The sequence below is a fragment of the Sinocyclocheilus grahami genome, unplaced genomic scaffold (genome assembly GCF_001515645.1).
Source record: "Sinocyclocheilus grahami isolate Dianchi unplaced genomic scaffold, SAMN03320097.WGS_v1.1 scaffold796.1, whole genome shotgun sequence".
NCBI lineage: Eukaryota > Metazoa > Chordata > Actinopteri > Cypriniformes > Cyprinidae > Sinocyclocheilus > Sinocyclocheilus grahami.
The window spans coordinates 122,700-134,719 of record NW_015505975.1 but is presented as its reverse complement, the minus strand read 5'-3'; the positions used below and the strand labels follow the sequence as shown (position 1 = coordinate 134,719).

The following is a 12,020-nucleotide window of genomic DNA, read 5'->3' as shown; positions in this document are numbered from 1 at the left end:
TCACTACAAACCGTGTGTGTGTGTCAGGCTTTTCCTACATTGAGGCAGCCAAATGTCCCCTCAAGGACATTAAAACCAGAAATCAACCAACCAACCAATGGTGTGAGGGTTAGTTTAAGGAGTAGAAGATAGAAAATACCATTAGTTCAGTATAAAAAAACAATAAATGTCAATCAAATGTCCTCACTATGATAGAAAAACAAAAAAATGTGTGCAAATGTGGATTTTCCTGCATAAGGCTGACAATCTATTCTGTTTAGGGCCCCAGACACACATACGCACACACACACAAAGGGGTCAAATCAATTCCAATTTCCTAGGTGTTCATCAGAATGATTGGGATGGCAGGGCTGAGATGGAGAGCCAGGCACACACACTCATTTAGTTAGACAAAGCTGCATTCTGGCTGTCTGGGTTATGGGTCACATCAGGTTTAACCTTTACGCAACATGAAAAAAAGAGGACAAGAGAACGGCTTTAAACACAGGCCCTTAAACACCTCCAAAGAGAGAGAGATGCTAATGTGTGCCTGACATGAAGCTTTTTTCATATGAACAAGCACCATGTTTGTCCATTTGTAAATATCAATGCAAAATTATGTAAATATCTATGTGACATGTTTATTAGTGTGTGTGTGTTTGTAGCTCAGTGCATTAGCGCACTGGCCGCAGGGTCGGCCCCATGAGAGTATTTTTGATTTTAATGGCATATATATCGCTATCCGAAAGATGTCAAACTGCACATAGATTACTAATCTGAGCATGAGACACGACACAACCCTGCCTCCCACCCACAAAACAAACCTACAAATAAATACCAAAAGTACACAAACTGATCTGCGTACACACACACACGGGACAAACACAACTGTACGACCCGTATCTGCACAGACATCCCAACATACTGTCAGAGTTGCTATGGCACCCGGTCCATATGTGTGAGGTGGCTGCTGTTAGTCTTAAAATAAAACTGGGTTATTCTGATCTGACTGTTTGCGGTGCTAAGCTTTGCATTAATACACACACTACTGCAGCTTTTAATGATCTCAGCTGTTTCTGAAATAATGCTTTGAAACAAAAACACGTTTGGTGAGAAAAACTGCTCGCACAAAAGCGAAAAGATTTGATTGAAAATTTGCATGCATTAAAAATTATTTGATATCAGTCATCATTGATCATCTCTCTTTTAAACCTCATCTGAAGCCAACCATTTGGTTTGTGTTAAAAAAGACTGAAATTTACAGCATTATTCACTGAAAATCTTTTCTCTCAAATTGTATTTATGCATTTGCATAACAAAACTAGGTGCTTCAAGACGTGTTGCACCAGATCTGATTCCAACAACACCAAATGCCTTCATGTGTGTTACAATGTGGAAAGTTTGAATAAGCTTCAATGTCTTTGAAATACTGTATTAAGCCTTGTGAAAATGAAGTGCAGTTAATTATTGAATTTACACTTGTAATGTACCTCAAATGTTGAAATATATATATAAAAAAATAATAATAATAATTACTTGCAGAAAACATTAAATATGAAATTGAAATATGGCCACTTAAGTGTACTTAAAGAAAGCACTCTTTCATGACTGTTTCTTACACTTCAGTACACTTTTAAAAAAGTGCACTTTGTAATATTGTCAAATTAAGTTTACTTTAAATTTACATTTTAAATGATTACATTTTGTTGACTAACATATTAATGTCCCGCTCACTTGGGGGAGGAACGAGGAGACGGAGGGGAATTTATAATGAACCAGGAAAACACACAGAGGAAACGGGTAACAACATTCAGACTCGACAAAGAAACATTTGACAGACTACGCTTTAAATACCAGACATAACAAGGGAGTAAATTAAACGCACCTGAAATCCAATCAACAAACACAGGAGGAAACAAAGAAACTAAATGAAATAATCAGGACAGGAAATTAATTAAAAAAAAATAATAATAAAATAATGGCTAAACACTGTGACACAGGGAGTACATGGGGAACAAAACACAACACAGGCCTGACATGACGCCCCCCTCCGGAAGGCGTGTCCTCGCACCAAACAACATCAAAGGAGTGGGAGGGTGGGCACCTTGGCGATCCTTAAGGACAGGCTTGGACGGAACGGGATGCCCCAAGGCGGTCCCAGATCCGGGCGCCATGGCGGAGCAGGTAGTTTGGGAGGCCATGGCAAAGCAGCCTCCGAGGCCGCGGCCCCAGCCCCCGCCTCGGTCTCTACGGCTGGAGCCCTACTACCCCCCCAAATAAATTACTTGGGGACACTTACAGGTTCCGAGGCCCTCCGTGGGTCATGACAGGGGACTGGAGCCCTCCCTGGGCTTAACTGGGGATCGGGAGCCCTTCCTGGGCTGAACTGGGGATCGGGAGCCCTTCCTGGGCTCGACGGGGGATCGAGAGCCCTTCCTGGGCTCGATGGGGGATCGGGAACCCTTCCTGGGCTGGACGGAAGATCGGGAGCCCTTCCTGGGCTTAACTGGGGATCGGGAGCCCCTTCCCTTCCCTACATGGGGAGCAAAGACACACACAAAACCTGGCCCGGAGTCTGACATTACTCCCCCCGGGGCGTGGGAGACCTCCAGAGCGGACGCCATGGTGGATCTGCCAGCTCCGGGTGCCATGGCGGAGTAGGGAACACAGGCTCTACTACTCCCCCAAATTACTTGGGGACGCTTACAGGTTCTGAGGCCCTCCGTGGGTCATGACAGGGGATTGGGAGCCCTTCCTGGGTTTAACTGGGGATCGGGAGCCCTTCCTGGGCTCGACGGGGGATCGGGGAGCCCTTCACTGGCGTGAACTCTGTGGTCTGGGCCAACACTGGAGCGAGCTCTGGGGTTGAAGCTGACACCCTTCTCCTCACCCCTTGTCTCCTCTTCTGGATTGTGGGGAAAAGGCGTGTTCTGGGCCAACACTGGAGTGAGCTCTGTGGCTGGAGCTGACACTGGAGCGAGCTCTAGGGGTAGGAGCCGACACCCTTCTCCTCACCCCTAGTTTCCTCTTCTGGATCGGGGGGAAAAGGCGTGTCGGCAGGTGAGAGTGCTAAGCGTCCTGCGGGCTTGCCATATAACGGTCCGGCAGGCTTTGCATATGTGTGGCCAGCGGGCTGGAGATAGTCCCGGCTGACGGGCTTGACATCGGCCTGGTCAGCGGGCTGGAGATAGCCCCGGCTGGCGGGCTTGCCATATGAACTGCCGGCGGGCTTGCCATCTGAACGTGCAACAGGCTTGCCATAGGGCCAACAGGCTTGACTCGGCGCGGCTGGCAAGCCGACATCTGGGCGGCCGGTAGGCTTGTCTTCGGTGAGGCTGGCGGGCTGGAGAGAGTCACGGCGGGCTTGCCATCTGAACGTGCAACAGGTTTGCCATAGGGCGAACAGGCTTGACTCGGCGCGGCTGGCAAGCCGACATCTGGGTGGCCGGTAGGCTTGTCTTCAGTGAGGCCGGCGGGCTGGAGAGAGCCATGGCCGGCGGCCTTGACAACGGCGCGGCCAGCACACTTCGATGCACAAGTTCGAAACTTGACGTGGTTGGCGGGCTTGTCTTCGGTGCGGCCAGCGGGCTGGAGATTTGTATTTTTAGTTAATAAAAAAAGAAGATTTTGTCCATGTCAATTGAATGGTTGTCCACCCTGTCCTATTGGGGAATAGGTCCTATCTTAATGTCCCTTTAAGAAAAGGCCATCCTTTTTAGTGACATCAGGACAACAGATTTTTTGTCTCTTCAGTGCCGGCTGAGGTGAGCAAGTTGGTGACTTTTCAATTGACACATTTTCTTCGTATGAGTTTGCTTACTTGCTTTGCCAAAGCTTAACATGTTAACCCTGTCAGCATAAAATATGCCAGAAGTGATTAGAATACAGTATTTTCAAAATATGTAAGTTTAAATATACTAAATTCTCTTCAACAACCAGACTAAATATTTAGCTAGCAGTGGTGGACAGTAACGGAGTAGTTTTACTTTGTTACTGTACTTAAGTACATTTTTCAAGTTTCTGTACTTTACTGGAGTAGTTTTATTTTGAGTAACTTTAACTTTTACTTCACTACATTCCAACGCATAAGATCATACTTTTTACTTCACTATATTTCATAAAACATATCATTACTCCTTATATCACGTGCTCCGACACGCAGAAGCGGTGTCTGATTCAAGAACGAACTTATTCTTTTCAATGAACCTTTTAAATCTGTTCACAAATTGCACCCAACGATTCATTCACGAATTAGAATGATCCGATTGCAGCTGTTCTCGAGTGGACAACTCACTGATTCAAATGAACCGTTTAGTGCGAGTCTCCAGTGAACTGAATTCACAAGTAAGAACCGGGAGATCTTGTGAGTGCGCGCGACTGATGCTGCTAAAAGTAAGTTACTAACGTCGAATTTTAGGATTAATTATTGTAACTGAAAATCATATTTAGTTCAAAACTGTCAGTTGTTTGTGAACTAAATCTGCTGTAAAGGGTGATCTATTTAAGCCCACTGAAATGCTTGAATGCAGACACATCAACATCAGCGTCTCTGTTTTAGGTAAAAAAAAAACGAAACGTTAAAATAACTGATTAAAATAACTCATGGACGTTCATATTTTCCCGCTGCCTTAACGTTAACAGTTTTATTAAAATGCTACACATTTAGCCCTATGTGACGTCTGTTTTTATATTATTTATCAACAGTATACATTTTTATATTGTTTGGATTAACTAGCGGAGTAGACAGATATGAATGTTTATTCATCATAACCGTACTGAAAATAAGTAAATATTGTTAGCTGATGCTAACTAGCTTGCTGGTGATAAGTTGAGGTAATTTTTAGATATAAAGTCCAAATATTGTTATTCAACCACCTAGATAGATTACATCTGTGGGTAAATAAAGGATGTGATGTTCAGAACATGGTAACTACAGTAATTATCAAAGTGGGAAGTGATGCCCTCTGGGGGCATGTGGCCAGGGGTGTTTTACACCACAGACAAGGTTTGAGAAAAAAAAAATCATGAAAATATATTTTCCTTAAAATGTTCTTCCTAACTTCCGGCCTTATTCTCATGTTATATATAACTGTGATGTTCTGCAAAACAAGAAGTTTTAAAACACGTTTTTTCTTACTGGTGAAAATCAGATGGTCAAATCAGTTTTCTCTCAGATACTTCGCAGTGTAAGCTTAACAGTGAACATTACTACATCACTCTTGTCAAGTAGTCCATAACAAAAATATATCTTGACTCCATATAGAGGTTATTTAGGGAAAATCCAAGGTATTTTGAACAGTAGGATTATAAAAAATATGTGCTAATATAAAATTAAAGTAGCCTATATAAAATTGCTAAATAAATCTCTGATTTGTGACATTACATTTTATGTACTGCTAAAATACTGCTGGTCACAGCAAATTTGAAAGTGTTAAATTGACACTCACAGTGAGAATTAACACTTTTTGGGGTTTATATAGGTCCACACTAAATAGAGTTAAACGAACACTTTAAATAGTGTTACTTTTTTTTACACTTGCATAGAGTAAAAACAACACTGTAAGTGTTCACCGTTAACACCATTAGTGTTTTCCCTCCCCCTCATTTACACCAAGTTAGTGTTGAAACTACACCATATGTGTCAATATCTTAACACCAAGAGACTTATTTCCACACTAATATAGTGTTCATACTAACCCTGATTAAGGTAATTAAGTGTAATCAGTATTCAACTAAAAATACCTGTGCATTCGGTGTAAAAAACAAAAAACAAAGTCAACATGCTGTATCAGTTTGAAATTTAATTTTTAACACAGATGTAGCTATTACACCAACACAGAAGGTACAATATATTCACCATCATCTGACCCATATAAACACTGCAGATCAAAAGGCCTGTAGAACAAGCTGTTGGCTTTTGACACCAGGGCTTCCTCGTAGTGGAACAGTGACAGTGAATTTTAAAAAGTTCAAAAGGCACTCAAGGAGCTGGTTCCAACGCAAGGGATGAGGCGCTTGTCCACAACGACGTAAAAGTGGTTAATCCTTCCTGATCTCAGTAGGAATGGCTGGTGGCCCTCCCTCCTGCTGAGACAGTCTTCAATACTGGTGCAGGACTAAAGAGAGGGGGAAAAAAAAGAAAAAAAAAGCACAAAACAAAATAGATTAAATAAACCAGGGAAAAAAAAATAAAATAAATTATTTGCTGATACACCCTCAGTCAAATTAAGCTATGTGACTGACTGACTTCATTAGAACACAAACAAAGAGTTGTACATGGACATCCGAGAGCTGTAGGTCAATATAATGCAAGTGAACATGTGCAATCAGTTAAAGTCCAAAAGGAACATTTAGACACATTCCTGTTATTTTCAATCCCTGTCCTGTGTACCCACCGCTCTGCATGTTGTGTATTTCCCTTATTCAACAAACCTGCTTCACATCTTCACCTCATTAGGCAAGAGCTCCATGAAATAAACTAAAGGGTTAGTTCACCCAAAAATGAAAATTTTGTAATTTACAGAAAAGGTTGTTACCCACAAGTTGTTCCAAGCCTGTATACATTTCTTTGTACTGCTGAACAGACATTTTGAAGAAAGTTTGTAAACAGGCCACTTTGTAAAGACATTAACTATCATAGTACTTAATTTTTTTCCTACTATGGAAGTCAATGGCTGCCCAAAGCAGCCAGTTTACAAACTTTCTTCAAAATATCTTCCTTTGTGTTCAGCAGTACAAAGAAATGTATAGAGGTTTGGAACAGTAAATGACGATTTAAATTTTTGGGTGAACCATCCCTTAAGTGTCAGGTCAGAGAAACGATGTGCAGAGGGGTGAATCCCAAGGACTATGATTGAAAACCACTGCATTTAAACATTCACAATGACTTTGCAACAGTATTGTTAGTTTTACCTTATGGTAATGCACAAGTCTGTCACCAGTCTCTGTTTGTACTGATCTTAGTCTTCTTCCTCCCTGGAGCAGAAGGCAGGAGATGCAACAGCAGCAGGACATGTAACCGTCCCAATCTGAATGAAGATGTTTAGGGGGTGGTGGGCGATTTAGGATAAAACAAACAAACATTTAGTGCTCACAATAACAAGAAACCAGAGAAAAATATGAAATTGACATCCTTACAAATCATGCCATAACCAAAACATGTGCAAAATATGATCGTGGTTTTGTGCAGCTTGTCAGTGAACAACTGCTCGGTGTAGTAAATGCTGCTCCATGTGAAAGCACGCACGTGTAGAGATTTACAGCTGATTACAGAACCGGTTTTACTGGCAAGATGGGCATTAAATATCGCATGCGATTTATCGTGCAGCCCTATTGTTTATGCTTGAAAGTTTCCTTCATCTTTTGCATAACTTCAGCTTCATCAGCTGTATGGACAAGGAAATAAGTTACCTCTCTGCATGCATCTCATTCAAGTTGTTGCACATCATCTATCCTTCTTCGTCGACTTGGTCCTCCACTTTCAGTCATCTCCAAGCCAACACGTTTTGGGTTCTTCCTCAACAAAGTTTTAAGGCGCCAGGAGATGAACTCTGTTCCCTTTTCTGGAACGTAGAAATGCTCCTGTCAGAAAGACAAGAGAACACTTTGTAAGATCTGAACATTACGTTAGGCATTACATTACATTTAATAGATAAACTACTATTACATGCCACAAAAAAGGAGCACAAAACTTCATGTCCAACTAGATTGTGTTAAAAGTACATCAATACAAAAGATTCTTACATAGCCCTTTGTTGAAAACGGGTCTCTCGGGCTAGGAAAGAGAAATAATGCTCAAGGCATAAGTTTCCTGCTGTTTGCGGGTGGGGATCTCCTTCAATGTAAAAAAAAAATAATAATAAAAAAAATATATATATATATTAGTTAATGCTAAACTTAACATTGTTTTCTACACCAATTGACACAGTTGTGTGCATTTCTTGCATCTGTGCACTGAAGTTTTACGCATGAATTGCTGTCATGTGACTGACAATATTAACAAGCTGATGTCTGGTGCGTTACAATAAGGTTTCATTAGTTAACATGGACTAAGAATGCACAATACTTCTACAGCATTTAATAAGCTTAGTTAATGTTAATCTCAACATTCCCTAATACATTATAAAAATCAAAATTGGTATGTTAACATGAATGCACTGTGAACTAAAATGAACAAACAGTTCTAGTTTTATTAACTAATAAAGTTAGTTTGCACATTAATTAATGTTAACAAATGAGACCTTATTGTAACGTGTTAGCATACAAAAGCACTGTGGGCTTATACCTCAAGCATAGTTCCTATATGACTAAGTACATTTCTAAGCAGTAGAACAAGATTCTAAGCTTACCTTCAGTGAAAAAGTCTTGGAACCTACTATCGCTGTGCAGTTTTACAAATGTCTTAATGCCTTGATGAACATGAAAGCTGTTGGTCAAGAAAAATGCAAATTATGACGTTGTTAATATTAAAGAAAATCCAGCGAGCCGCTTGTCAGAAGCTCCATTTGTCACCCCACAGATGTTAACGTTACATTAAAGTGAAATTGCAGCGAGTTAATTGTAAGTTTCTACTATTGCAGATGAAGCTCGCGAATATTAGCAAATATTAGTTCATAGTCATACGCTGGCAGAAAATATAAGTTTAGCCAAACGCTTCTTGCTTGACTATCTGATAATTTATCTCCGCTGCCTTTTACTTTGCAGACGAGAGTAACCGCTTTACATTTCATGTAAATTCCTCGGATCATCCGAAGCTGTGCGCCCACGTGTAAAAAAAAAAAAACTGCGCGTTACTGATTGCTGCTCACAATGCACAGTTATACTAAAATACTGGAAACAAAAATGCATTACAATGTCTTATTTTGGCAACACAAATAACGTGAGCCCCCAAGAAGGGGATATGGATGCTGCGTTATTTGCGTTGATTTAACTCATTAAACAGTCAAGTTACACAAATCACAGAAATTACCCTGTTATCTACCCCAGATTCTAAAATATAAGAAAACGTACGTTTAAAACGGCTAACTAAAAAACAATGCCATTCTTACCTCAATTTGCTTGCTAACAAGTGGTGCAACTAAATGGCCTCGATATCCTGTCGGTGGTCTGTCGCGTTATCTGAAAATAAATACTGTTAGCACTCTAGCAATGTTGAGAAATATACTAATATTATTCTGAATGGGAGAAACGTAAACTAAACATGAAAATTGGTCAATTTAAGTGGTTATAAAATAATATACCTGTTTGAACACTGTCCTCTCCTCGTGGTCGTCCGCCATTAATCAAAAAGGAAATAATGTGCAAGGACCGGAAATTGGATCAACTCATCACCAGTGTCAATTATGTCAACTCGCTGTAATTACACTTACTCCGACCACTGATTTACACTGCAAGTGTTAATGCCATTCAAATCAACACTTTTTAACTCTGATAAATTAACACCATAAAAGCAACTCTAAACAACACTGGATATTTTGCTGTGCACTTTCAGAAGTTGTAGTGATTCTTTCTTTTCCAAGAAAGAATGTGAAACAAATTGGTTATATAATTTTCATTTAAAAATATTAAAAAATATAATTTAAATTGATTTTTCACACTTTAAGCAATATTGTATCGCATATTGCATTTTTTTTCAATATCGCACAGCCCTATTAAAAATACAGAGCAAATTAGAGAAAGCGTGATCTATATTATAGTTCAATAAATTAAGCATAGGGACTACTTTATTAGAGCCAAAGAAAGACAAACGTTTTGCTGAAAAAAATGCACAATACACAATTTTGAAAGGGTCATATGATGCGTTCAATTTTTCCTTTCTCTTTGGAGTGTTACAAGAGAAATACACCAAGTTACAATACTTGGTGCATAAAGAAGATCTGTAAAGTTGCAAAGACTAAAGTCTCAAATCCAAAGAGATATTCTTTATAAAAGTTAAGAGTCAGTCACACCTACCTAAAATGGCTCGTTCTAACACGCCCCCACATATCTACGTCACTATGTGGGAAGATTTGCATAATGCCGCCCAAATGTTCACGCAAAGAAAGAAGGCGTAACTTTTATTATCGCTGTAGTATTGTTGTTGCCGCCACCGCCATGTCGTGAAGGCGCTGTGTGTTTCGTTGTGAAAGCAAAACTACTTTGTTTGGCTTTCCAAAAGAGGACGATATCTGCTTCGTCATGCCTGGAGCTGATTAGTGCGGTGTTAAAAATATTGATATGACGATGTATCGTCACAGAGATTTGACGATACGTGTATGATATTGTGGCTAGTGTGCAGCAGTGGACCACGCTTAATTTGTAAAACATTTTACAATGTTTAAAATTTAGAAGAAAAGTTTGAGGTTTCTAAAAAAGAATGAATAGGACATATATAGGCTACAACAAGGTTTAATCTGGCCGCAGAGGAACACAACTGGGTTGCCTGATATAAAGAGACGTAATCCCCAAATCAGAGGTTTACACTTGCGCAATACGGAAATATCTGCTAAGTGTGCTACTTATCTTTGTCAACCTGGCAACCATGTGCACACGTGCTCTCTCCACTGTGGATAAATGCGCTTGCCTTCTGAAAACAGCGGTTAGCTTGCAGTTCCACTTCAAGCGACCATTTCCTGATCCTGGTAGAGTAGACTACAATGCCGGCTGTTCTGACTCAAAGACTGCAAGTATATTATATTTAAAGAGTTTTTATATTTTATATTTTTTATATTTAAAGCGAGTTTTTTGGGCAGTGTAGAGTAGGGCTTGTTGTTTGTCATTTCTCCAATCACAAATGCAGACATGGTTTTATGTTTACACGGCGTGATGCAATGCAACACGTAAAAAGACAGTATAAGTCATTATAATCCATAATTATGTCCCCACTGGATGCAACGAATGCCTAGTTTATAATGGGTTTTCATGTTTTTGAATCATCGCTCCGGCCTGACAGGGCATCATCACAGTATGTTAGGGTGTAACATTTCCGTCACATGCTTAAGGTATTCGGCTAATCGTAACACACTGGATAGCTGGCCAATCACAGCACACCTTGCTTTTCAGACCGATGAGCTTTGTAAAAATCAACGCGTTTCAGAAAAGCGGGGCATAGAGGAGAAACAATAATGTACAGTATGTGGAAAATGTGTTTTTTAACCTTAAACCACAAACATTTCAATACACCAAATAATGTTCTTTTTAGCAACATCATATGACCCCTTTAAGTCATTATGTACATTAATTAATTTCCAGTAATCATCTATCGGTGCCGAGTGATCGGAAAAACTGATACATCGGTTGACCTCTAAAAATTAGTATGGCATTCCAAAAGTGCATATAAAATTACATTACATTTACATTTAATCATTTAGCAGATGCTTTTTTTCCAAAGCGACTTACAAATGAGGACAACAGAAGCAATCAAACCAAGAAAATAAATGTAAACATACAGTTAGGTCCATATATATTTGGACACTGACACAATTTCTGTCAGGACCACTATCGTCAAAGATGATCGACAATTAGCATAAAGTTTGGATTGACGGTATGGTTCTGTTCTGGGCAAGAACTCCCTGCACATCCACGCAGCCTAGCATGGATGAGAGCAGCGATAACCCCCCCAGGGTAAACAGAACAGAACCAACACAAATGTATTGCAGATATTGTTAAAGTTCAATAATGTTATGTACACATTTTAGAATTAGTCTGATTCAAAGGAGAATCAGAAGGCTGAATCCTGACTGACAGAGGAGGAGTTGGGGATGGAGGAGGGTAATTAGCTATTGAGCAATGCAAAAACGGCCGATAATACTGAGGGACCTTATATATGAATGTTTAGATAGGTGTCGTATTCCCATAGGTTGATGGGGATCAGTTGAAACTCAGCTGATGCGAGCTTGACTAATGTTACCTGGCAGATCTAACGCTACGCTAGATTTCTGTCAGGACCACTATCGTCAAAGATGATTGACAATTAGCATACAGTTTGGATTGGCGGTTCTGTTCTGGGAAAGAACTCCCTGCGCATCCATGCAGCCTAGCATGGATGAGAGCAGGGAGAGCAG

At 40.2% G+C, this 12,020-nt stretch overlaps 1 protein-coding gene and 2 long non-coding RNA genes across 9 annotated transcripts in view; 1 reads left to right on the top strand and 2 right to left on the bottom strand.

Annotated features, from left to right (window-relative positions):
- Positions 1-12,020, top strand: part of limch1b (LIM and calponin homology domains 1b) — a 282,167-nt gene that overhangs the window by 150,925 nt on the left and 119,222 nt on the right. The window lies entirely within an intron of this gene.
- LOC107561879 (uncharacterized) lies at positions 6,077-7,771 on the bottom strand. 2 transcript variants are annotated; one of them, XR_001605921.1, is made up of 3 exons: positions 7,723-7,771; positions 7,390-7,560; positions 6,077-6,095 (listed from the first exon to the last, which is right to left on the bottom strand). It is a non-coding gene; the product is annotated as an uncharacterized lncRNA (long non-coding RNA). The 2 variants fall into 2 exon arrangements; XR_001605922.1 differs by lacking the exon at positions 6,077-6,095 and adding an exon at positions 6,958-7,007.
- On the bottom strand, positions 7,798-9,341 carry LOC107561878 (uncharacterized). Its single transcript, XR_001605920.1, has 4 exons — positions 9,219-9,341; positions 9,027-9,096; positions 8,328-8,404; positions 7,798-7,813 (listed from the first exon to the last, which is right to left on the bottom strand). It is a non-coding gene; the product is annotated as an uncharacterized lncRNA (long non-coding RNA).